At 51.9% G+C, this 25,588-nt stretch overlaps 1 protein-coding gene across 1 annotated transcript in view; it reads right to left on the reverse strand.

The window, feature by feature from the left end:
* The window catches only part of XXYLT1 (xyloside xylosyltransferase 1), a 193,843-nt gene that overhangs the window by 161,995 nt on the left and 6,260 nt on the right, over window positions 1-25,588 (reverse strand). The window lies entirely within an intron of this gene.

Consider the following 25,588-nt stretch of genomic DNA (forward strand, 5'->3'; position numbering starts at 1 on the left):
GGGAGGGTGTGCAGGCAGGCGTGCAGGTAGTGGAAGAGGAGCAGGAGCCAGGAGGGGCATGAGAGCAGCCCCCAGTCTGCTGCTTGTGAACTTCAAACTGGGCCGCCGTGGAGGGAGCTCTGTGCCCAGTGACTGAAAACCAGGTTAAAGGTCAGGTCCTGAAATCAGGACCCTCAGAAAGTCAGGGGGGCTGGCACTGGCTCCAGCATCACCTGGAAGCCACTACACATGTTCAGCAGACTCCACCGCCCCCCTTGTCCAACAGAGCAACAGTGAGAGGTTCTGGCACTAGAAAATGGGACCAGAATGTGCCTAGTGCTACAGTAAACTCATTCATTGACTCAACCAGCATTTCTTGAATGTCCCAGACACTTTGGAGGGCCTGGCAGAGGCATCAGGAAAAACCAGGCACCGCTTTCCTAAAAACACTTAGAGTCTATCGATGTCACCAGCTATTGAACAGATCTCTGGAGTCTATGACATGCTCTCACATGTGTGCAGATGCCCCACAACAGCCTGGACTTCAGCAAGCAGCCATCACGATATTACAGCTCCAAGTCACAAATGAGAAAGCAGGTGCTCAGAGAGGTCACATAGTGCCAGACCCAGAACTTGACCCCTGCTCTCCAAACTCCCAGTCCCAAGCTCTTTCCACTACACATGCTTCCTCTTTCCTTAACGGTGACCGACCGAGGAACACATCAGCACGACCAGGGATGAGAGGAGCTGGTTTTCCTTGTTCGACATTATTCCAGATTACCAGCCTGTCCCACACGGAGCTGCAGCCTCATACAAGATACCAGCCTGTGGGGCCCTCCGCTCACCTATGTCCTGCAAGTTTTCCTGTTGTTCTGTGGACCCTGCACTCAACAACCACACTCAGGTCAGAAGCCCAGATGTTCCTCCTCCTTTAACCCCCACAAGAGATCTGGTGATGACCTTCCACCTCCCTCTTCCCTGGCCGCTAACAGGACGGGACAAACCCGTGAGGCGGCCACCGCCCCAACTGCAGGGCCAAGAACCTGCCTGAACAGGGCACTGACAATGAAAGGAGAGGCCTCGCTGTCTGTGGCCCTGCCTGAAGGAGAAATGACCGGTGTAGGCGGCGCCCAAGAAGTCCCCACACAGCCACACAGGGAGGATCTGTTTTGTCACTTATTCTGCCCTTTCTGTCAGTTTCACCCAGGCCCAGTGACCCCATGTCACCTGCAGTGTCACCCGTCCAGCCTGCACTCCCAGAGGCGACAGCCATCAGATGGTTAGAATAAGCACTTCTCACAGCCCCACAGCAGCCAACCACCCCCTCTGCTTCTCCCTGCTCTGGGTTCTGCTTTTGCCCAGAAACCTGCTTTTGTTTTAACTCAAGTATTTGCTTTTACCCTCAGATCCATTTAAGTTTCGAAAACACTATTAAACTTTTTTTTAAAAAGTTTATATTGTGTTATTTCTCATCATTCCCTGACTGTAACTCCAATTTTTTTCTCTCTTCATAAAAGATCTTTTTACAACTTCTTGACATTTCTCTTCTAATGCACTATTTCCCTTTATCCTTTCACTGACTGCTTTTTTCTTTGACTTTGACTTCTTGTTTGTGGCCTGTCAGCCTGGGATGGAGCCTCCAGACGGTTCTGCTGTTTCTCAACACAGGCACCAAATGATGGCTTCTGCCTGGCACCCCCCCCCCCACTCACCTGACATCCTGGCCACTCAGCATCACAAACCTCACGGGTTCCCACTCCTGTCCACCCCCTCCAAACCAGCCTCTTTTGTGCCCCTACAATAATTTTCCAAATATACAAATTTGGATCTCTCTCTTTGACCACCTCCAGTGGGTCCTCAGAGCCTGGGTTACAGTCCAAATGCCCCAGCAAGGCCCTGCCCTAGTGGCTCTGGCTAACCCTCCACTACCCTCTCCTGGGGATTAAGCAGAACTGAGCCAGGCCGTCCCCCCCCCTCCCCCGGCTAGCCACAGCTTGGTGGCCTCTGTCCTCACGTATTTGTACCTGCTTTTGGCACCATCTGGAACTCCCTCTCCCAGCCCGCACCTGCCTGGTAAACTCCCATTCAGTCTTCCAACCTTGCTCAGATGCCCACTACAGCCTTCCCACCACCTCCCACAATTTGTCACGCCATCCTGTGCCCCCCAGGTCACAGGGAAGGAGGCACCACCTCCCTGCCTGACTCCTCTGCAGGTCCTGTTTCTGCGGCTGCTGCATGGGGCACTCTTGGAAGCCAGGGGCTGTGACCGTGCCCTGAACCCAGGCCCAGACCATCAGGATAGACTGGCTGAACTAAATGAGCTGCATTTTGCACAAGTTACCAGACCTCTCAGAACATCCACTGAGCCTCCATTTCTTCATGGATAACACAGGAACGATGACACCTCCTTCCCGGGTGGCTGTTAGGGACCACATGGGACAAGCAGATAAGACACCCAGCCCAGGGGTTGCCACGCTTTGCTTCTTCCTCAGTGTTAGCATCCTGCTCCCTCCTCGGTCCCCTGAATTCCCTCTGCTCACAGATCAGTCTTTACTCATGAGGCAGCTCTTCCCTCTGAGCCTCATTATACTTCCCACCACTGCTGGAAGCTTGGAATTTGATGAGAAGCTGGCAGCTGACAAGAGGGCCCTCAGAAATGAAAGCCTCTGTAGTCATCAAAAAGGAAGAGAAAGAATGGATATGTACAACCACACACACACACACACACACACACACACACACACAGCAGGGCCTGCCGCAGCCAAGCCATGAGGGGGAGAGAGCCGCAGGCAGCTCCTCCTCTACCCAGGCCCCCATCTCACCCCAAAGCTTCACAGGAGGCAGTTACCTCCCATCAGCATTAATAGATTTATGAGGACAAACAGTACCACCTGGTATGCTGTTCCAAAGGCTGTACGGTGGAGTCCGCTCCAGTGACTATTTCACATAATTAATCTACTTAAAGATAGATTAATATGTTCCACGGAATATACTTTCTGCAGCAAGAAGCAAACAAACCAAGACACTGCAAGGGTGAATCAAAACATCCAGGCCCTTCAGCGTCTAAAACAGGTTTGCAAACTGTGGTCCCCTGAGGGGGAAGGTTGGAGTCTGGCACTCTCTGAAGCCCCCACCCAGCCCAGGCAGGGGCTGTGCCTTGCAGGGCAAAGCGAAGCAAGATGATGGAAAGAGAAAAAGAGGCGTGTTCCTGCTGTGGCTCAGTGGACTATGAACCCCACTTGTATCCATGAGGATGTGGGTTGGATCCCTGGCCTCGCTCAGTGGGTTAAGGAAATGGTGTTGCCTTGAGCTGTGGTTTAGCTTGCAGACATGGCTCGGATCTGGCGTTGCTGTGGCTGTGGTGTAGGCCGGCAGCTGTAGCTCCAATTGGACCCCTGTCATAGGAACTTCCATATGCCATAGGTGCTGCCCTAAAAAGACAAAAAGAGAGAGAGAGAGAGAAGAAGAGGGGCAGGGAATATGCCACCCCTCACTCCGTTCCTCCTTTTCAAACCCCCACTTCATGGGCTGCAGGAAGAAGTACCATACACCCTAGAAACCCAGGACCACAAGGTGACTCCCCGTAATGAAGGCAACTGACCATTGAGAAGATCCAAAATAATGGTTTACTAGATACATATTTTAGGGATGTAGATTTAAAAGCCCAATCATTACCAGCTTTTATTAACTCATTTATCTACACATATTTTAAATAAAAATCTTATTATTATTCCCCCACCCCCCCCCAAAAAAAAAACAGCTTACAAAAAAAAAAAAAAACAATTTTTGTCAAATCCTTCATGTGCTTCCTCAACATTAATGTCTTTATTGACCTCGGGGTCAAGTTCCGACATTCAGAGCAGTTTTCCAGAACACATCATCCTTATCATCCATTTAAGATGTTTTGGATACAGTTCCTAAAAACTTTGTGTAGGAGGTTGTTGTTGGAAATGGTATCTATCCCAACCCATATTCATATCACTTAGGTGGTTGGTTTTTTCGTTAGCCTATAATCAAATATTTGTAGCCTCTTTAAAAGAAAGTTTCTCTTAAATTAAAATATTCCCCACTTATAACTATGAGATGGAAATCCCAGAAACAGTGGCTACATTTGTGTTCAATTTCTTTGCCTCCTATTAGGTTTCATGAATTCTGCCAAGTAAAGTCTAGAAGCTCCCAAGTTCAGTCATGACTAAAGCAGTTTCAGGCTAAGGTGGTCTCAAGCTATACATCATGGTTCAAAATAAAGCATGTAGTTGAGAGGGCACTGTGTCGACGAAGAGGCTGGAAAAACTCACCTCTCTTGCAAAGCAGGTTGGGGAGGCGGGGATGGGGAGCCTGCCTCTCATCCACCAGGCACAGCACCTGCTCGACGCGTCCCACACAGGAGGCCAAAGCACCCGGAACAGCAGAGCCTGGTGCCAGGCAGGGACAGACAGGCCTGAAGAGCCAGACCACTGCTCCCCCAAACATGCACTGGGGACACAGGCCATGCCACGCCGGAGCTGAACCCGATGGAGAAAACTCATCTATCACTTGGCATGCCCACTGGAAGTCAGGCCACACCAAGCTCTTGGAGCCAAGGAAGGAGGTGGTAGCCCTGCACACAGGGAGATGCAAAGGTTTCTAAGAAACACCAGTGGCTTCTTGAAAAGCAGCAGCTCCTCTGGCCACGGACACAGTGCCAAGGGACAGTCACGTCACCTCAATGGATTCAGCTGTCATAGAAAAGCCAGTGAGGGAAGAGTGACCACACAAAGCGCTGGGGCGCCTGCTGAGATGCAATATTCCCGGTGCACCAGCCACATGCAGGAATGCCCATGCTGCAGAGGAACAGCAAATAAGTGTCTGGTTTTCCCGAGGGACGGCCCGGGCCACTGGGTAGGAAGGCTTTGGAGGCAACATCTGGATGCAGCAAGAAAGTGCCAAGGGCAACAGCCACCAGTGGGTGGGCAGATTCACCTTCCATGGAGCAGTTGCCCGGCTCTGCGGGCACCAGCTTGAGCTAGCATCACACCTGTGCTGGGCAGTCAGGCCCAGGCTGGGGTGGGCAGCTCTGGGTTCAGATGCTAAAACCACCTTTTTGTCACCTGGCAATACTGGTCAAAATACTGAAACCACTTTGTCTATAAAATGGGAGAGAATTATGGTGCCCGCCTCACAGGCTTTTATGGGGAACATAGCAGGAGCTCAATTAAGGACAAATGACCTTATCACCCCATTCCACGAGAGTATGAGTGCCTGTCCCATATAAGAATGCTGAGATTTGATCAAAGAATACACTCTGCAATAAATAGCCCAAGATATGATACAACAATTACAGGAAGTGCCTAGCTCTGCAGTGTTCTGACTGGCTGGGACAGAGTGGGCCCCACCACAGGCTGGTCGGCACCCACAAAACATTCCTCATTTGTGTGATCCTAGTAATCAATTCCAACAAGAGCTGGAGGAAAAATGACTTCCTGGGGTGGGGGGGAGTTTGTTTTCTCATAGAAAAATCTGCTAACAGACTGGCAGTCTTTCAATCCCACAAACATGCCAAATACACCTACACCGCAGGGCCTTTGCACCAGCTGTTGCCTCTTCAGAACACTCTCCCCCAGAATCATCAAGTACCTAGGTCCTTCTAGTTCAAATGCCACCTCCTGAGAGCTTCCCTGATCAAAAAAGTAGTTCCTCCCCCAACCGCCCCCCCAACACACACAGCCAGTCCCTGCTATTTTTTTTTTTTTTTTTTTAGGGCCACACTTGGGGCATATGGAAGCTCCCAGGCTAGGGTCGAATCAGAGCCACATCTGCAACATACACCACAGCTCACAGGAGACAGGGCAGTGGCCCTGCAGGCCCTGAGGACCTGAGGCTCCTTCTTGACCTCAGGACCCCCCCGGGGCGCATCGTGAGCTCCCCCACCTCCATCCTGGCTCTTCAGCCAAAGGAGAGGAGTTTCTTGCCCGTGGGACTCACTCTAAACCTTCAGGAATATGGGTTTTCTGTTTAATCTGCTGGTTAGAATGTCCAGTGGGGCTGCCTGCAATACCTCACTTTGTCAGAAGGAGAGCTGCTGCCTAGTAAATTTGGTACCCAACCTGTAAGCTGTTTCCACCTATGCCCTATTTTTAAATTTTGTCAGAAATAATATCAAAGGTTATTAAAGGTTATGATATTACTAAAAAATATCATCTCCTTAAATGAAGCTTTTCTGGATGGAGCTATAGACAGATGATTGATTGAAAGGTGGGTGGAGCAACAGAGAGATAAATTGAACTCTTTTTTTTTTTAATCACTATCAAGCCCTAAAATACTATCGGTTATCCGCGGCTGCACACTGTCCTCTTTCAACACTTTCAGTGCCCTTTGCAAACAAAGATCTCCCAGGATAAGTGAAAAACGCTATAAATTTGGGGAACGAAAAAACTAAAACCATCACTGATGTGCAGTTTTTATGAGAAAAGAAAAATATAAATCCACAGGTTGCCCCCCTCCATGCGACTTCACTTGTTGTTCATCATCTGCAAGATGTCCTGGATATAATTCCATTTTGTCAGGCAGAACCACCAGCAGCTGAAGGGGAAAAAAGAAGCCTGCCCGTCTAATTTCCAAAGTAATTTCCAACCCCATTCTCATGACCTAGTTTACTAACAGCTCAAAAGCTGCAGCCCCTCCCGCCTTACCCACAACAGGGCATCCTTGTCTGCAGCCCCCTCACACACACACACACACACCTCCATATGGCCAGGGTAGGACAGGATGAGGAAGAAACAGGACAGAAGAGGAACAGGCCTGGCACCTGTGGAAAAGGACCCCTGGACAGTGAGTGACTGAGGGCTGAACAGCTTCAACAGGGGCTTGTGTCTACCAAGTCCATGAGCTCCAGATACACTGCCTGGAGGGGGGTCTAGATCCGAGGTCCATCTTCATGTGTGCAGGCCCGCCCTGGGGAGCCTGGAGAAGATGCAGACTCCTGGGGCCTGACCCCAGACATCCCAAGTCAGGGTCCCAGGTGAGGCTCAGGACTCTTCATTTAAAGCCACCCCCAGGGAGTTCCCATCATAGCTCAGTGGTTAACGAACTCAGCTAGTATCCATGAGGACACAGGTTCGATCCTTGGCCTCGCTTAGTGGGTTAAGGATCTGGCATTGCCGTGAACTGTGGTGTAGGTCGCAGATGTGGCTCAGATCTGCCATTGCTGTGGCTGTGGTGTAGGCCGGCAGCTGCAGCTACAATTGGACCCCTAGCCTGGGAACCTCCTTATGCCATGGGTGCAGCCCTAATAAGACAAGATACAAAAAAAATATTAATAATAAATAAAAGCCACCCCCAGGGACACCACTGTAGGTGGCCCCCAGACACTTTGAAAAGGAGGGTGACAGAGGGCCCCACTTAACCCAGTGCCAGTGGGACTCAGGGAACCAGACAGGTTCAGGTCTGGACACCACAGGCAGTGCAGCCCTGGGCAAGTCCCCAGCGAGTCCAAAGAAGGCCGAGGGGGCACAGGTGAGGGCAGGGGACGGGGACTTCTACAAGCGCACACACGTGCCGGGTCCTTCTCTCCAGCTCTGCCTCCATCCCCACGCATGTTAAAACCTGGTTTCATTTGCTTGCCAGTGACAGAGAGAGAATAAATGGCGATGATAAGCCCCTTTTCCCCCTGAGACCTCAACTGCCTGCTGACTCAGGAGCCCCCAACAAGGAGTCCGGGAAGCGCAGGCCATCGTGTCCGGAGGAGAGGAGGCCCCTCTGTGCACCCGGCTGGCAGCGCCAACTTCGCTTCCCCCTTGCCCTGAGCTCCACCTCCCCCCCAAGAGTGACAGGGTCTTGGGTAAGAAGAGAAAGAGAGGAAGACCTGTGAGCACAGCAAGGCACAGACGGGGTATAAGCCATAAAAAGGTTGGTCTGACTTGCGGGTACTCTGCTCTTAGACCTTCACACACCGGGGCCTTCCACATGAATTTCCAGGACGACCACCAGGAACTACGGCCAATCACCAGGACAGAGCACGTCCCTGGAGGGTGAAAGAGGATCCAAGACAAGACAAACACGCTGAAAGGCGGGGAGAGAGACAGAGGATCGGACCCTGATGCCCCTCCAGGGCTGACGAGCCATAAGGTGACTCCAAAGGAAACGTGGGGGCAAAAAAAAAAAAGAGTCTGTGCTATCTTCCAGAGTCTGCATGTGTCCGTGACCAGCTAACAGCACCCTCACACGGGCAATGTGCCCTTGCAGACGTCTGCAACATAGCTGTGGGGTTCCGGGAGCAGAAATCTATGATTTCTACAGCACAGTCCATCCAATGCCCACAGCCTCCAGCCCCAAGGCCATGGCCACCAGCATCCGCGGCCCTGCCTGCTGCTCCCAGGGCCCTTCTCTCGATACTGAGCAGTCATCCTTAAAAGCAAGTGCCCCCAGTGGCTCCCCACCTCCTCCAGCACTCACTGAAAAATCTGTTCAGTGATTTCAAACAACCTGTGTAGTGGGTATCATCATTCCTTTTTCTAATTTTTTTTTCTTTTGTATTTTTAGGGCCACACCCGTGGCATATGGAAGTTCCCAGGCTAGGGGTCTAATTGGAGCTGTAGACACAGGCCTGCACCACAGCCACAGCCCCACCAGATCCTTAACCCACTGCACGAGACCAGGGGTCGAACCCACAACCTTATGGTTCCTCGTCAGATTCATTAACCACTGAGCCACGACAGGCACTCCTATCATCATTCCTTAATTCACCTCTTCTATCAATGTTGAGGTTTGGGTTGTTTCATTTAATACTGAATTTTTCTGACAATAGGATCCGGTTTTCTACAATATACTGTTTTCTACCATCACAGAAAAGCAAAGGTGTGAGCGAGAGAAAAGCAGCCAGGAAGGGAGAGGAGATGGGAGGACAGTGCCGACCAGGCAGTGTCAGGACCGTATCGTGAGCCCGGGAGCTGGGTGGCTATCGGCCTGTCAGGCGTTCTCCCCCAGATGCCTTGTTGATTTGTGGGAGCATCTCTCATGATCTATGATCTCCCAAAGAACACTGCTGATTTACACGGGTGACACCCAAAGGGAGGCACTCAGCCAGCTTCCTGCTTCACTGGGCAGGTGGGAAGGCAGCCTCCGCCAGGCCTCCCGCACCCCCTCCTCGATCCACACTAGCCCCCTCCCCTTCTGGCTCCCGAGGATGGGGGACACGGTGGGCACCCGAAGTAGGGCGCCCATGACCCCTGGAGCGCCCGGCTGAGCTCAGACCAGCCGGACTCCAGGACAGTGTCCGTTATTTTCCGAGGCTGCCTGCTCTCCTGGGTTTCCTGAAACCTCCTCATCCTGTGACCCCCGAGATGTGGTACACACCTCTGGAGGGGAATAAAAGGGGCTCCCAAGAGGCACACAGACCAACTGCTTTATTTTAACACACATGGACATAGTTTGAGATATAAAACATTAGAAAAATGAGTAAAAACATGGTAGAATTATGATTTCATAAGCATTACCTAGGGAGAGGCTAAGAAGAAGAGGTGAGTCAGTTTAGAGTACATAGTAAGCCGTCAATGCTGCTGGCAGTTCTAGGATCTTGGCAAAAAGCATGACGGAAGCAGTCAATGGCTCAACTCTGGGGGCACTGCTCGTGTCCATCACTTCCTTTTGAGGGCGCAAGGATGTGTTTAAAATGCCGAGCACAACACGGGCAGCCGGGAGGTGTCCAGAGGCTGAGTCCCTGCCTTCCCCAGGGTCACACAGTGACGTCAGGACCGGATCTCTGGACTCCTGTCCACAGCCCGTCCACTGAGTCCCCGCCTGGACCTTCAGGCTAAGACAGTCCCCAGGCCACGTCCCAGTCCCAGCACCACTCTGAGCCCTGCCACTTGAAGCATGGGCACCTGCTTGTGGCAGGACTACAGTGGAGCAGAATGAAACAGGGGTCAGCCAGCAATGTGGACAGCCACACGTCCATCACTTCTCATCAACGCCGGGCCCTTGATGAAGAGGGGACTTGGAGCAGTGTCGTTGCCTGCCCCAGGTGACTTGGTGGATGGCCGATTCAAGCCCAGGCCTCTCTGAGTCCAGACCCCACATAAGCACTGTGAGCCACCCTTGCTCCACTTTTCTTATTTCACACCCTCGCAATGCCCTGCTAAGTGTGTATACTACACCCCGGCTCTGCCAAAGACACACACATCGTCTACAGCCCTCTCATGGCCACAAGTCGTGTCTCAATAACCTCTAGGGTAGAGAACCCTTCTCCTGGTGGGCCCAGCAGTTCCCCCACACCCACACCCACCCCCAGCTTCCCCCTTTCAGACGAGCATCCTCGCTCCCCTGGGCTAAGACACTGGCTTCCTAACGGGGCTCCCCTTCAGTCTGTCCTCTACCCAGCAGCCAGAGTGACCCTTCTCTGCTCAAAACCCAGAAGCAGCCCTTCCATCACTCCATCAAGATCCGAACCCTCACTGGGCCTGGCCTGGACCCGCCCTCCTCCCACTAGCCCTGCCACTTCCCACCATGTCCCCCAGGGGAGTCCGCTGCTCCTCGAACAAGCCAGGCACCTGTTGCCCAAAGGCTCTCCATCAGCAGCTGCCTGGCCAGCTCCTTCATCCCGCAGGCCTCTGCTCCAATGCCACCTTCTCAGAGACGGAGCCCCCACTTGTCTGACTGAAGATCGTGACTACCCCGCACCCCACGCTTCTCATCCCGCTAACTCCTAACTCACCTCCAAGGATGCACCATTTGCTCACCTGCTTCCCAAAGAACAACAAAGATGACATGAACCCTAACTCTTTTTGAGCCCCTACATCATGGTGTGCCAGGCAGCAAAGCCGAGAAGTATTATTGGCTCATTTACAGGCTTCCTGCCAGAAGGTAAGCGGCACAAGGGCGGGGGTTGTGACTTCCCCTCTGACCCCCAACACAGCCAGTGTGCACCAGGGCCCTGGGCAGGGCGGGCACCTCTCAGGCACACAGTAAACACTGGCTCCAGGAAGGTTTCACACGACAGCAGTACAGCCTGGGCTCACACGGGCCTTAGAAAGAAAGCAGTGTTCCTCTGCCCCTGGCTTTCCTGGGCATCTCCGGGGGCCAGCAGCAGCCCCTGTCATCATTAATCTGCTTTGTCCTTAAGCCCCTGGGATCTGAGGCCCTTCCCTCAAGCTGTATGAGAGCACAGACCATTCCACTGAGGGGACAGACAGGTCACCGAGGAGAGCCAGGCCTCCGCTGCCCAACAAGGCAGCCCCTGACCTCCAGCCCGACCTGCCAGCTATCCAAGGCTCAGGCCTAGCAGGCAGGGCTAGGAGGGGGAGCCCTTCTGCTAACTGCAAAAGCCAAAATGGGCGAGCAATGTGGGCGAGCCAAGAGGCCCTACAAGTCACAGATTCCATCCCTCACGTCTCAGAGACGGAGAGTGAGGCCCAGTAAGGGGGACGGGGCTCTCCCCAGGTTACATGGGTAGTCACTTGAGGCGCCAGCCCCAAAACCAGGCGCAGTGCCTCCCGGACAAGGGCAGCCACCTGCAGCTGGGGGCACCCTCCTCTCCACCCACAACCACAGAGAAGCGGAAAATATTAGGCAGATTGGTCTAAGTCTCGACACGACCAGAAAGCCTGCGGCAGTGGAGAGGGGCACTCAGGCCTGCCTCCAGCAGCCCTTCTTTCCCATTCCCAAAGCTGCCCTCGAGTTTCCACCTCCCGTCCAAAGGCAGCTGGACCCACACCCAGAAAAGGGAATCTACACTAAGTGCTCACAGAATGAGCAGTGGGCGGGGACCGCCACCCTGGGGAAGAGCTTAGCAGGCTCTTGGAGAGACGCATGGACCACCCCCCACCCCACCCCACCCCACCCCACCCCCGGCCAGGTGGAAAGTTCCTTACAGGGATGGAGTCTGGAGGAACTCACATACTTTATGTACGCAGATGCGCACCTGGAGGTTCACTGCAGTGATGCTTACGAGGACAAAAAAAAACAGAGGCAACCTGCTCATCCCTCAGAGGGAAAATGAATCTGCTGAGGTCTCCCCTCAATGAAATCTGATGTGGCAGTTAAAATGGTCACACAAGGAGTTCTCCTGTGGCTCAGTGGGTTAAGGATCTGGCATTGTCACTGCAGTGGCTCAGGTTGTTACTGAGGCCAAATAGTACCTGCACGTATCAACACAGATACATCTCAAAACCATAATGTCCAGTGGAAAAAAAAAAAGTATCGAAAGGGTATATAACGAGAGCGTTTACATAACTGTTTAAGATAAACAAAGCAATCAAATGTATATTTTATATGTGTGTATGTCCATGAACAGACATATATCTGGTAAAAATACAAAAACACAAATCCCACAAAGCACATCACCTTCTTGTATGTGACAGTGGACGCCACGGGGAGGAGGGGGGGGAGAAACAGGGTGGGCTTGAGCTGCATCTATTTTTCTTTTAAAAAAATAATCTAGGGGGGTGGGGGGATGTGCCTGGGTTGTGGGATGGAAATCCTGTGAAATTGGACAGTAATGATCATTATACACCTACGGATGTGATAAATTCATGTGAGTAATAAAAAAAATTTTTTAAGTGAAAAAATAAAAAATAAAAAAAGAATCTAAGCAAAGAGAGCAAAATGTTAGCCCCTATTTAACCTATATAGTAGGAAAAAAGGTACCTATTACATTTTTTTCTGGATTTTTTGATGCTTCATAATATACAAAAAACAAAATACTAAAAAATTTTATTGAAGTATAGTTGATTTAGAATATTGTGTTAGCTTCAGGTCTACAGCAAAGTAATTCAGTTATAGATATTTTTCAGATTATTTTCCATTATAAGTTATTACAAGATACTGAATCTAGTTAATCTATGGTATACAATAAATCCTTGTTGCTTAATTTTTTTTGGGGGGGGGGGGGGTTTAGGGCTATACTTGGGCATGTGGAAGTTTCCAGGCTAGGGGTTGAATCAGAGCTACAGCTGCCGGCCTATACCACAGCCACAGCAATGCAGGGAGCCAAGCCTCATCTGTGACCTACACCACAGCTCACAGCAACCCTGGATCCTTAACCCACTGAGCAAGGCCAGGGATAGAACCCGAATCCTCGTCGGGTTTGTTAATTAACCACTGAGCCATGAAGGAAATGCCCTAAAAAAATTTTTTAAAAAAATACTACATTAAGAGGAGAGAAAGCAAGGCTGTGCAATGCAAATTAGTAGACAAACTGTTTATAAGAAGCCAAGAGAGAGTTTGAGGACCATCACTGCTGAGTCCTGATTTTCTTTCCTTTTTTTTTTTTTTTTTTTTGTCATTTTGTCTTTTCTAGGGCTGTACCCGCGGCGTATGGAGGTTCCTAGGCCAGGGGTCCAATCAGAGCTGTAGCCCCCGGCCTATGCCAGAGCCACAGCAACGCAGGATCCAAGCCACATCTGCAACCTACACCACAGCTCACGGCAACACCGATCCTTAACCCACTGAGCAAGGCCAGGGATTGAACCCACGTCCTCATGGATGCTAGTCAGGTTCATTAACCACTGAGCCACAATGGGAACTCCTGAGTCCTGATTTTCAGATATTAATTTTTAGATGGAGGACCCTTTAGGAATGGAAAGTGTTCCTTGTGAAGAGTCAAGGAAGGGTTCCCAGGAAAAATTGAAAAGAAGGAAAAACATACAGAGATGTTCTCTGTGGCATTATTCATTAGAAGCCTGCAGAATGGCTTACAAAAGAAATAGGACAGTCATTTACGCTGCAGCCAAATTAACAGTAAGGACAAGATGAGACAGAAAGATGGGTAGGTGTTTCTGAGATGCGCCACCATGTGTGGTGAAGTGAGCAGAGAAACCCTGTCCCTGGCACCCCAGAGGTACCCAGCCAGGGGACAAGGACCAAAGGGAACCTGGAGAAATAAGAATGTTCCATCTGATCTATAATTTTATACTCCTGGTCGAAGTGGGTCACAAAGTGGGGGCTGCCACTGCTCCCACCCGCCCACCTTTCTCGGGGCCCTTCCCCCTCATACCCCCCTAAGGCCCAGGGCTCAGAGCTGAATACTCTCACAGGACAGCAAGAACTCCCTTTCATTCTTTCCAGGCTCTCACAGATCCCCACAGATTTCCATAAATCAACTCCAGATGCTGCACATGTCACAGGGCAGGGCCGAAGTCAACAGCTCCAGAAACCAGGAGGTTGAACAGCAAGGTCATATTTCCTCTTCCAGAGCCCGGGGCTTGAGACAGAGCTCTCCCTTTAAGGAAAGAGAAATGTCTTCGTTCTGCATTTGCTCTCAAAGTCCTGCAACTCTCTGAGAGCCACTTTGGTGACGAACTTCGGTTGCTCACGTTTCCGATCAAAGCAAAGCTGCTTGGGGAGTCGGAAGCAGAGCAAGTAAACACAATGGACCTCCCCACCGTCTCACTTCCTCTTGGAGCACTGCTCACCCCACTGTGTAACAGTCCAGTTGTCACTGACAAAAGGAGCCCCTAGCCAGCCGAGGTGACCAGTGCTCCCAAGACTGGGAAGCCTGGAGCTGGGCAGCCCATACCCTGTCCACTGCCCACGCCTGGCTGACTGAGCCACAGACTGGGAGGGCGATCAGGGACCTGAGACTTTGGCCATGACTCAGGCGCCAGCAGTGCCCCATCCTGGGGACCCAAGACCAGAGTCTCTCCCTACACGGACTGCAGATTAAACTCACCTTAACAGATCAGCAGCAGCCGAAATCACAAGCATCTTCCCAAGCACAGGGTGCAGGTGCCCCTCCCTCCAGGGTATTCCCACATCGAGGTCTCCTCCCACCCCCACCCTGGGAGCCCTGTTCCTGAGCAGAAAGCCCATTCCTTCTCCTTCTCTCCTATGAGAGAGCTGGGGACCCTGGGATGCAAGGCTGCTCAGACAACCCCCAGGGCTCAGTCATCCTCTCACTCCTACTCAGTAAGTACGTACACTGAATGGAAGAAGGTGGGCAGCCAGTCCACCTCTGTGCCAAATTTGCTCTTTTATAAGACACACCTGAGCACCCACGCAGCTGGCTCACACATCCCCAGCTGGGGCCCAGCCACGGGCACCAGGATGTGACCTGGGACACAGGATGAGCCATGAGGTGCCATTCTGGGGGCAGGAGGCAGGCCAGGACAGCCTTCACAGAGGATGGGGCAGCCCAGCCTCAAGTCCTCAGCAGTGCTGTGCACACACAGCTCCTTTAGACACATTACATCACTTCATCCCCACATTTTGAGATGGGTGATGATACTGTGCCTCTTAGAGGGACGAGGTGGACTGGGAGTCTGCACAGGCCCATCTGTAGCCAACACCATGCTCACTGGAGAGGTGCAGGCCCACTGCTGCACTAGGCTGCACAGAGAGCCCAATCGGACCCTGCCCCAAAGGCCTCCCATTGGGCAGCTTCACCCCCACTGCAGACAGAGCAGAGGAGGACGGAGGCATCGGTCAGGCAAAGGGTCTCCAGACAGAGTAGATTCTCCAGGTGGGGTGAGCTGGACGGTACAGCAGGAAAAGTTTCCCAGAGCACCTACTGTGAGTCATGTGTATCAGCTCCCATGATGGGGAGCAGGCACCCAAACAGCCTTGTAACAGACACAGCAGGACTGGGTCTGAAGGGGTGCAGACCCAAGCAGGAGACAGCAGTGGGATTCCTTATACCCCCACCACACACACACACACACACACACACACACTCTCTCTCTCTCTCTCTCTCTCTCTCTCTCTCTAAGGCCCGATGAGCCCCCATTCAGGCTGAGCAATGCCTGGCAAAGGGGCAGTGAGGGCCTTTCGGGCAGCTCTGGGGCCTGCACCTGAGGAGGCCCAATCAGCTGGATTCTGGAACCGCTGCTCAGCGGGGCGGGAAGCAAAACCATTCAATGCACACAAAACACAGGCAACTGCAGGGCAGTCACAGGTGGGTGAGATCTGAAAAATGTGTCAGGCTAAGAACAAAGGCAGAAGACAACGAAGCACACAGAGACCAGCACTGCCAGAGCCGGCCTGAGAGCAAATGACATGGACGGCAGGCAGGCAGTGTGGGCAGTGGGGACCTGCCCAGACCCCTGTCCGCTGACTAGCTGTGTGGCCTTGCCCGAGTCACTTGCCCTCTCTGGGCCAGCTTCCTCATGGGTAACAGGGGACAGAACCCCATGGCCTTTCCAGTTTCCTCGTTCTGACCTCTTGTGACCCACTGCCACTTGAGGGAGGCAGGGCTCCAAACGTGACAGTCCTCTAAGATCCCACATCCTAAAAGGTGGCTCCCGGCTGGTTCTAGGGCAGAACCTGAAGGAGGAATGAGCTCCGCCCTGAGCCCACTGAGGTTCCCCTGCCCTTCTCACACAATGTGTGGTCCCACCACCAGCTGACAAGGGGAAGAGGCTGTGTGTGTGAGGCCCTAGCGAGCAGCGGGCACCCTCCTGGGGGACCCCAGCCCTCCTGATTCCCTGTTTGCAGGGCCTGGAAAGACCCACCAAAACAACAGACAGCACAGACATCGGGACAGGGTGCCTAAGAGTCAGAAAGACCAGCTCTCACCCACGTTCCGCCACCTCAGGGCTGCATGGCCCTAAGCAAGCTCTGAACCACCTCTGGAACCAGAATCTTCACCTGGGAGACCTCTTCCTAGGGAAGAATCCCTCCCTCCTCAAAGGAGGAACGGCCAAGTTTCAATAAGAGAACAGACATAGAACCCAGCATCATGGAGACGCTGGGAACAGCTGAGAGCCGGGCTGCCTCCACACGCCCCACTGCCTCTCTGAGGTGCAGCCTGGCTGGGGGCCGGGGCCGCGAAATGAACCAGTATCTCCCAGGGGGAGGACAGAGTCCGCAAGGAGGGCCTGGGAGGACCCTCCCAGAAAGACACAAACAGCGGCTTCAAGCCCCCCGACCCCCCACCCCTGGCCTCCTACCCTCCGACTCAGGAAAAGTCTGGAAAGGACGTTTGTTTTACCACTTCCCATGTCCAGTGTCAACATGCTGGTAGAAGAGCTATGGACTACGACTCAGGGCTAGAACCCCCTGCCCATCTTACAGATGAGAGAACTTGAAAGGCTTTGAAATGAAAGCCAGGGCCAGGGAGAGCCCTGGAACCCCAGATCACTCTGCCCACCACACTGCAGCCGAGAATGTGCCGATGGGCAGGGCTGGGCTGCGCACCCAAGAGGCTGAACCGCAGCCCCAAGCTGCTCACCAGCAGGGGCTCCAGGCAGATCAAGGGGCCAAAGCAGCCCCATCCTTCCTACCCCTAAAGGGCGGGGGAGAATGAAACCCCTAAGACAGGAACACAAGCCAAGCCCCTCCCCACTCCCCTAGATCAGCATCAGGATCAGCAAGCTATATCCAGGAGATGGTTCTGGAACCCAGGAGGAAGTCTCCAATCTAGTTTCAGGCTGGTTTCAGGCTGGACGACTTGCTGTCTGGAGAGTCTATGTTACAAGGTGCAAGGAAGCCTTCACTTCAATCAAGAGGCCTCTGTAGATGGCAAAGATTCCCAAAGCTGCCATCCACATCCTAACGTGTGAGAGCAGGCTCTCAGGAGCAAGCATGTACACTGCACTGCCCACCTGCTCCACTTGCACAAGCTCGTGCTGGGTCTGCCCCTATGCCAGGCCCCAGGCGACACTACGCCCTGAGATACAGGACATGACAGCCCTGTCCCCAGAGCCTGCAGACTGGCTGACTTCTGCACAGCAGGCCTCCTAAGGAAAGGACTAAACTAACCGAGGGTGGGGTGGCCAGGGACGGCCTCCCCACATAATTGGCACCCACCAGAGCTTAATTTTGAAGGGCAAAAAGTGTCAACCAGATCAAGAAGGGAGGATGGGTGTTCAGGAGAGGAAGCACCTGAGCAAAGCCCCAGAGGCATGAAGAGGCTCCCACAGCTCCAGGCGGCCGCTGCCCACTGCAGCCGGGCTGCATAGGCTCTCCGGCTCCCTCTGCCTACTCCGGGGTCCGGACAGTCCAGGCTATGTCCCAGCACTGCCCACCAGCCAAGTGGCCCAGCCCATCCCCTCAATTTCTGGTCATGCCTCTCCTGCCAGGTACAGGAGACAAGGCCAGTCTGTTGCCCCGGCTGCCCCTCCTCCTCTTCAAGACTGGGAGGGTCACATCCTACCAACTTATGATGGCACCACCTCCCCAAAGCTCCCTGACCCTCACAGACAGCCCCCTCCATCCCCAAGGGCAAGCCCCAGGCACACCAGGAATCCACTGCCCTCTGTCTTCCTGCCCCCCCAGAGAGTAGTGCCCAGAGCAAAGCTTGCACTCTGCCTGATCCTGCATAGGCTGTCAGACAATGGCCAGGCCACCCGTCCACCTGCCAGAGATAACGAAGCCCCTCCAGAATCCAGTGACCAGGACTCAAGGAGTCTGACCATCTGGGCAGGTCTCACGGAGCCCACGTCCTGGACTGCCATGAAGATCTGGTAAGAACAGGGCCCCCTCACAGCCGTTGGTGGGGTGTGAGCCACAGAGGGCAAGACCCAAGACACCACCCCCCAGAGGGCTGGGTGGGAACAGGGGAAGTGAGCAAGCTCTGGGGGATGGGGGTCTCCCCCATAGTCTGGCTTTTTAAAATCACTTATGATTTATACTTTGGTAAATATCCCAAAAGATTATGAACAATTGCTGTATGCAATCAGACCGAGAAAACAAACACCATTAAGAAGAGGTAAACAATCCTGCTGTATAGCACTGGGAACTGCATCTAGTCACTTACAATGGAGCATGGATGTAGGATAATGTGAAAAAAAGAATGTATATATGTATGTGTGATGGGTCACTTTGCTGTACAGTAGAAAGTTGACAGAACACTGTAAACCAACTGTAATGGAAAAAATAAAAATAATTTTTTTAAAAAAGAGGTAAACAAAACATGAAAAGTGCTCTGTTTACCATAAACAAGTTTGAACTGGAACCTTCTAGAAAATTCTAGCATTGGAATTTCTAGAAAGGAACCTTCATAGAGAGGATGCAGCAGGATCTTCCATGTCGCCTACACAAAGACTGCAAAGCATAGCCCACCTTCACCATCCTGACAAGAAACAGCAGCATGTGCTCCAGAGCACAGGCCAAGGCAAGACAGCCTTTGCTGAGCCTCTGCCCAGAGCCAGGCATGTGCCAGGCCCAGGGGAGAAGGGAGAGATGACCAGGCCCTCTTCCTTCCAGCAGGAGAGAGGAAGCATGGACACACCTGAGCACCAACTGCAGCCACAGCACGCAGTACCTTCAGAGAGAGGCAAACCGTGTGTTGCTGAGGGAATGCGGGCCTGGGGAGGGTCAGAGGAGAGACTCTAGTTAAGGGAACTGAGGAAGACTTGAAAGAACGTGAGGACACCCTGTGCTCCAGTCTAAATGTGTCTCCCCCCCCCGCCCCAGTTCATGTGCTGACATCCTAACCCCCAACGTGATGACATGAGGAGGTGGGGCCTTCAGGAGGTGAGTAGGTCATGAGGGTGGGGCTCTCACGAAAGAGATTAGTGCCCTGATACATGAGGCTCCAGAGAGCCCCCTAGGCCCTCCCACCTCATGAGGACACAGTGAGAAGTTGGCAGTCTGCAATCGGGAAAAGGCCTTTGGCAGAACCCCACCAGGCTGGCACCTTGTCCAGCCTCCAGACCCCCAAGAGAGAAATTTCTGTTGTTTATTAGCCTCCCCATCTGTGGTATTTTGTCATAACAGCCTCAACAGACTAAGACACCCTGAAATAAACATCTTCAAGCTAACTTTGCTGTGCTCCAACTGAATCAACAAGCATCGTGCCTTCTAAAATGATGAGAGAAGGCTTCTCCCCCAACACTTACTCAGGTACCACTAGTGGCAGCCAACACTAGCCACCTGTCATGTGCTAGAGCTCCAATGTTGCCTCATTTTTGCCTTACAGCCACTCTAGTAAGGTCATGTATGAGGGGTGGGAGGCTCAGCTCAGAGGGTTTACATCCTGGGCTACACTGTTCCCAAATGTCACAGACTGCCCTCCTGCCCTTGCGCCTCCCATTGATGATGGAACCCCGCTGGTGGCTGGAAGGGTGGTGCGCTCCAGCGGGAGAGGAAGAGGAAGGGAGAGAGATGTGCGCCCAGGCCGTGGCTAGACCAACACCAATGCAGGGCGCAGAGGTCAGGCTCTCAGCAGCACACATCCACCAGCAGGCAGATCACTTAATGGGGCTGCTTAACAGTAATTACCCCAATAAATAAAACAAATGGCTTTAATTTAAAAGACATTAAGCTAACAGCAGGCTTTGTGCCAGCTGACAGGGCCTGGCTCAGCTGCTCAGAACAGGTACCTGAAACAGCAATGGGAGCACACAGAGCTGCCTCCTGGGGCCCGGCCTGACCATCCTGACCAGACAGCCTGACCGCCCAGTGCAGCCCTCAGGCAAGTGTGAGCAGCCTCAAGGTCAAAGGCAAGAGCTTGCAGCCAGGAAGGGTGTGAGGAAGGGAAGCTGGGAGGGGCCCTGCGGTATCCTGGGAGTCTGCTGTGGCCACAGGGGCAGGAGGCGTCCCTTGGCTCCTCCCAGTTACAGCCTGGCTCCTCCTCTCTGCCGAGGCCTCTCACCACTGTGACACGGCCTGAGGTGGGGATTGCAGCCCATCTGACAGCTGAGGATGCATAGGATCAGGCAGTCAGGCAGCTAGGGGCCTGCCAGGCCCAGGACCTGGGTCACTGAAGCCTCCCCATCGTGCTGTCCTCTCGCCCACCAAGAAGCAGGATACCTGGAGCTTCGGAGAGATCTCAAATCCTGTGGCGCAAACGGGGAGCTCAAGAGTGGGTGGGAGGGGCTCCACCTTCAAGCTGCAATAAGCACAGTTCCCCCTCTTAAGCAGAAGCCTGCCTCCCTTCACCTGGACGCAGGGCACGTGCTAGATGGACCCCAGATAGAGTAAAGATGGGCCCTGGGAAGCAGTGAGGCCCGTGGGCAGGGCCCAGCTAGAGTCACAGGGCAGGGACCAAAGAGGGGTGAGGACAGCTAAGGATGCTCAGACACACCCCGCCCTTCATCCACACTCTTCCCTCTGTGCTGCAGAGAAGCACTGGAGGCTTCTCCATCCAGGATCCAACCATCCCAGTTTGTTTTCCATCCGCCTTTCTCAAAGGGCCTCATCAGAGCAGGTTTACACTCGATGCAGGAAGGAAAAGACAGCCCATGATCGCCAGGCAGATCCCCTTTCATATCAGCTTCCTTTCTAAAACACGAAGGGGAGAGAGGGGAATGCTCATGGAGACTGAACAAAAACAGCTCTGCTTGTGCCCCAGGCTTTCCTGGAGGGAGAAGCAGCTCTGGTTCTGGGTTCCTGGCCTTGGGGCTGCCGGGATTGGGGCTCCGGTTGAGCAAACGCGGTGCAGCAGCGCCCTCCAGTGACTGCTCGGAGCGCCGCACTCGGCTCGACAGGCAGGGGAGGTGACACAGCCTGGGAGCAGGAGGGCAAGCTCTCCCCCTACCGGGTCCCTGGGACAATGTGGTGACCAGCCAGGAGGCCTGAGGTCCAGTATGGGCTGCACTCCTGCAGCTCCTCCTCTGTCTGCTCCTGGCCCAGGAGGCCCGGGCACTGATTCTAGCCCTGAAGCTCCCTCCTGCGGGAACCCTCAAGCGAAAGACAAACCATGTAGTTTCCCCGGGAGGAATAGAGCTCCCCCAATCCTAACTCCCTGGTCCATCGGAGACACTGCACAGCTGGCAAGCTGGCCCCAAAGGACCCACAGAGGGACGGCCCCCTGATGGTCAGAGTGGTGCCTCCCCTGCCCATCCCAGCCAGAGGCATCCTTGGGGACCCAAGGAGAAGAGGCTCCACTGGGTCTCACCCACCCTTCCAGAAGAGCCAGGGGATTCTGAAAACACTGACACTCAAAGAGAAGAGTGAAAGGCCTGAATTCATTCTAACCACAGCTGTGAGAACCTCTGGATAAATCCTTGCCCCTCCTCTTCCCCAGGATCTGTCCGCTCACGGGGAGGACAGTGTTTGGTGATTCCGAGAGACTCTTCAAAGCTGGATGGCAGCAAGCACCATCTTTATTCAGACTGAATGTACTGATGTGGGGCATCTGGGCAGGGGGACGATATAGACTGCAAGGTGGGCTACACCTGCCCCTCAGTGGCTGCCTGTCTTGTCCTGCCTCCTACTCCTCAAAGTATGTTACACAGTCCAGCCCCCCCTCACACACCCCCACCCCCCAGGGCCTAGGGTGGGAGCACAAGTAAGTCACTGGAGCTCTCAGCTCTGGGGCTCCTTCACAGGTCACAGGGATGCTTAAGGGAGATGTTCCTGAAACCACTTCCATAGGCTCTAAAGCGCTGAACAAATGTTACAATTCTCCTAATCAAGTCTTCATACTAGTAACACCTCGGTGACTTTAGGCATAACGTTATCAGAAATCTCCATGTGCTTCAGAATACAAGCAATTCCAGAGATGTTACAACACCCTTTAGGACGGGGAGGGGAAAGTCAAGAGAAAGGGTTTTTCGTGTGAAATGCGTTTCAGTAAATATATGAGAAAAATACCAAATACACTTATTCAGCTGTCCGTGTCAATATGTAATCATCTCCTCACTAGTTATTGGGGAAATGCAAATCAAACCTCCTACCCACTCGCATAGCTAGAATCCAAAAGGCAGACAATGATAAGTGCTGACAAGGACACGGAGCAATTGGAACCCTCACACATTGCTGATGGGAACGGAAAATATTACAGCTCCTTTGGAAAACAGTCTGACAAAAAGTTAAACCGTGCCTCACCCCATGAAGGCAAATTTATAGAGACAGAAAGCAGAGAGGGCTGAGAGGAAAGAGGGAGGGGACTGCTGATGGGCATGGGGTTTCTTCATGGGGTGATGCCTCAAAAAGTTAAACAGTCACCATATGACCAATCATTCCACTCCTAGGTGTGTACCCAAGAGATGTGAAAACATGTATCCAGTGTAAGTGAATGTCCACAGCCAATTACTGATAAGCCAAAATGTGGGAACTCAAATGTCTGTTGACTAACAAATGAATAAATAAAAAGTAAATCACTGTACAGCGGAATATTATTCAACCATACAAAGTCATGCTATCACATGAACCTTAAAAACATGCTATCACATGAACCTTAAAAACATTACACTAAGGAGTTCCCATTGTGGCTTAGCAGCAATGAACCCAACTGGCATCCATGAGAATGCGGGTTCAATCCCTGGCCTCGCTCAGTGGGTTAAGAATCCAGCATTGCCGTGAACTGTAGTGTAGGTCACAGACACGGCTCGGATCTCGAGTTGCTGTGGCTATGGCATAGGCCAGCAGCTGCAGCTCCAATTCAGCCCCTAGTCTGGAAACTTCCATATGCTGCAGGTGCAGCCCTTAAAAAAAAAAAAAAAAAAAAGGAGTTCTCGTCGTGGCGCAGTGGTTAACAAATCCGACTAGGAACCATGAGGTTGCGGGTTCGATCCCTGCCCTTGCTCAGTGGGTTAAGGATCCAGCGTTGCTGTGAGCTGTGGTGAAGGTTGCAGACACAGCTTGGATCCTGCATTGCTGTGGCTCTGGCATAGGCCGGTGGCTCCAGCTCCGATATAACCCCTAGCCTGAGAACTTCCATATGCCGCTGGAGCGGCCCAAGAAATAGCAAAAAAAAAGACAAAAAAAAAAGATTACACTAATTGAAAGAAGAAGCCAGATACAAAAGATCCATTTACATGCGATATTCAGAAAAGGCAAATTTATAGAGACAGAAAGCAGAGAGGGCTGGGAGGAAAGAGGGAAGGGACTGCTGATGGGCATGGGGTTTCTTCATGGGGTGATGCCATGTTCTAGAATCAGTGGTTATAACTGAACAACCTTGTGAATATATTAAAAAAAACCACTGAATTGTGCATTTTAAAAATATTAAACAGTATCTCTTCCTATCTACAAAGCTAATAATACATACTTCTGATTCTAATGACATCATGATAGAACTGTATTTTCCATGACCTGTGACCATGATATAATAAGGGAGATCTCAAAGTTTTCCAGTTTTGTCCTCATGTATATTTTAAAAGGGTAAATTTTAGTGGTATGTGAAATATAGTTCAGGGTTTTTTTTATTGCAAGGACATGTAATTATCTGTCTTCAAAAAATGACCTATTGGAACAGACAACAGTCAGGTTAATCATGAAGAATGACTGTTAGCCCAAGCTGGCACATTTCATCTGTGCACTGAAGGCCCCACGGCATTTGCAAATCACCCTGGTATCAGTGTATTTCCTCTACATGATGATCGCTGACCTTATGTTATGGGCTTAGCCTTGAAATTTCAACACATACTTCTGAAATTATCCAGAATATATTGGACAAGATACAATAACACTATACAGAGTTTTTCCCCTATAGATCCATGATGAAATCTTTCCATGAGACACATGCACTGGTACCCAAAGTACTACAGGTGTTTCATGAAAATCTTATCATTTAAAAGAGTTCCACTGCATTTGGTAAAATATCACTGCTCTCTAAATTCTATAGTATCAAATGTCAGCTGATCTTTTCAAAGAACCTCTTATTACGGGACACTTTCTTTGAACATCTCTTTCCCAGATTGTCCTAATTTGCTCAAAAGTTTTCTTCTGGTCATGGTAACTGCTGCTGTGACAAGCTGGAGAAGCTGCATTGCAAGGTCACCTGCTGTTCATTAGCTTCATCCACAACAATGATGAAGAGGTGGCAGCCAGCAGCCAAGTCTTTACCCTCCAGGCTTCTTTCACGCACTAGCTGTGAGCTGAGGGATTCACCTTTTCAAAGCCACTCACAGTTTTGGTCTTTTTTCCTTTTCCCTTTTTTTTTCTTTTTTTCTTTTTTTCTTTTTAAGGCTGCTTCTGCAGCATATGGAGGTTCCTGGGCTAGGGGTCGAATCAGAGCTGCAGCTGCCCACCTACACCACAGCCACACCTAACATCAGATCTGAGCTGCATCTGTGACCTACACCACAGCTCACAGCAACGCCAGATCCTTAACCCACGGTGCAAGGCCAGGGATCAATCCCGCATCCTCTCAGACACTATGTCAGGTTCTTAACCTGTTGAGCCACAATGGCAACTCCCAACAGTTTTGCTCTTAGAGTGAAAGAAAACTGGGAATTCCCTCACAGTGTGCAGCGCTTTCATGTGTCTCGTCACCCCCAGTCCTCAGCACACACTCATCCTGGAATCCAACAGCTACTTTTTTTTTTTTTTTTTTTCTTTTTTAGGGCTGCAATGGCGGCATATGGAAGTTCCCAGGCTAGGGGTGGAATTGAAGCTGCAGCTGCTGGCCTACCCCACAGCCACCGCACCACAGGATCCAAGCCGCATCTGCCAACTTCACCATAGCTTGTGGCAATGCCCGCTCCTTTAACCCACTGAGTGAGGCCAGGGATTGAACCCACATCTTCATAGATACTAGTCAGATGCTTAATCTGCTGAGCCACAACAGGAACCCCCACAATAGCTACTTTTAAGTGTGGAAAGCACCCAGCCTCCCTCTTATTTCTAACTTGTCATGTGGAGATGGAACAACCCAGCCTCCTTCTCTGAGGATGCTAAAGTTGGGTGAACAAGGGCCAGATCACCCAGAACTCTTCTATGACTTCTTGTGTTTAATTAATATAAGCTACTAGGCAGTCAACTATAAAATATTACCGAGAGCCCAGAAGATGCCAGGAACGTACAAAAA

This window comes from Phacochoerus africanus, chromosome 1 (assembly GCF_016906955.1).
Source record: "Phacochoerus africanus isolate WHEZ1 chromosome 1, ROS_Pafr_v1, whole genome shotgun sequence".
In the NCBI taxonomy this organism is placed as follows: Eukaryota; Metazoa; Chordata; class Mammalia; order Artiodactyla; family Suidae; genus Phacochoerus; species Phacochoerus africanus.